Below are 1456 nucleotides of genomic sequence, written 5' to 3' on the forward strand. Positions count from 1 at the left end.
ATATATATACATACATATATATACATACATATACATACATATATGTATGTATATGTGTATATATATATGTATGTATATATATGTATATGTATATATATGTATATGTATATATATGTATATGTATATATATGTATATGTATATATGTATATGTATATATGTATATATATGTATATGTATATATATATGTATATGTATATATATATATATGTATTATGAAGGTAGGTACTGCACAATGGGAAGCATCTCCGAGGATGAACCGAAGACATGCCATCACAATTTTGGTCCATTGGGGTTGACTCCTCATACCCAGTATCATACCGAAATCGGTGTTTCATAAGCCGGTATAATTTTTTTTATACCGGTAGTTTTTCCCAGATTTTCTGAAAAGCGGTTGAGTAAATTTTTCAGTTATATATTTTAAATAATTCTTTTTTTGTGTTTCTGTTACATCCTTTATGTTTAATTTTTTTTCTTCAGATCTCTGTTAAATTTAAATGCTTGAAGGTGTATTTTTACAAACACTCTATTTATTGTACTGAATATAAAAATCATTTGCTCCAAAAACCAAATTTACTTGCTCTTTTCTTACTCCTAAATGGTCACGCTGCTGTTCCATCTCCGACATTGATGACAATAAACTTATTAAAATGCGAGAAAATAAAAGCATACTACTGATATTAATGAATTTTATCGGAACATTAAAATCTTTTTTTAATTTATGTGGGAAAAATTAAAAATGTGAGCTGGTTAGATAATGTGTCCTTTACAGATAAAAGAAAAATTAGCTTGGCTCACTAGTTGGCAAGTGTTGCTTCCGAATATTTTTGTTGTCTATATGTATTTGAAAATTACAGAAGACAGTATCATATTTAGATACCTCACTCAAAAGTTGATAATTATTATTACGAATTTAATTATTTTATGCATTTCTTTTATATTAGCGTTCCAGATTTACAATTTCTTTTCTAGTAACTTAAAATTTGATTACAAGCTATGTGTCCTCTATTTTATAACTAAGAACTTGTGAATTATGCTGCCTTGTTTGTATTATTTAAATATTGGATGGTTAGTTGATGTAGTTTTGGAAATTAGATATTTCTGTGTGTTGTGCTTTTAATACAGTAGAAATTCCTGGAACTTCTTTAGTATCTATCTGGAAACAATACCAAGGAGCATATCAGCTCAATGTCAATAGTGAGCGTTCTTTGCACTGAAATCTCTTGACCCAATTGTACTATTATTGAAGTAAAGATTATTGATTGACGCATGAATCCAGCAAATATGTACCAATGATAAATTTAGTTACAAAATCATTCTTTTTAAATTATAATGATAAATGTATTAGTTAAGTGTTCAAAAATTTACTGGAATAGTCCTTTCAATCTACGAAATATTTATCTAAATTTTGCTATAGATTTCAATTATTACTTATTAAAAAATATGATTACAATATTT

The sequence above is a fragment of the Parasteatoda tepidariorum genome, chromosome X1 (genome assembly GCF_043381705.1).
Source record: "Parasteatoda tepidariorum isolate YZ-2023 chromosome X1, CAS_Ptep_4.0, whole genome shotgun sequence".
NCBI lineage: Eukaryota > Metazoa > Arthropoda > Arachnida > Araneae > Theridiidae > Parasteatoda > Parasteatoda tepidariorum.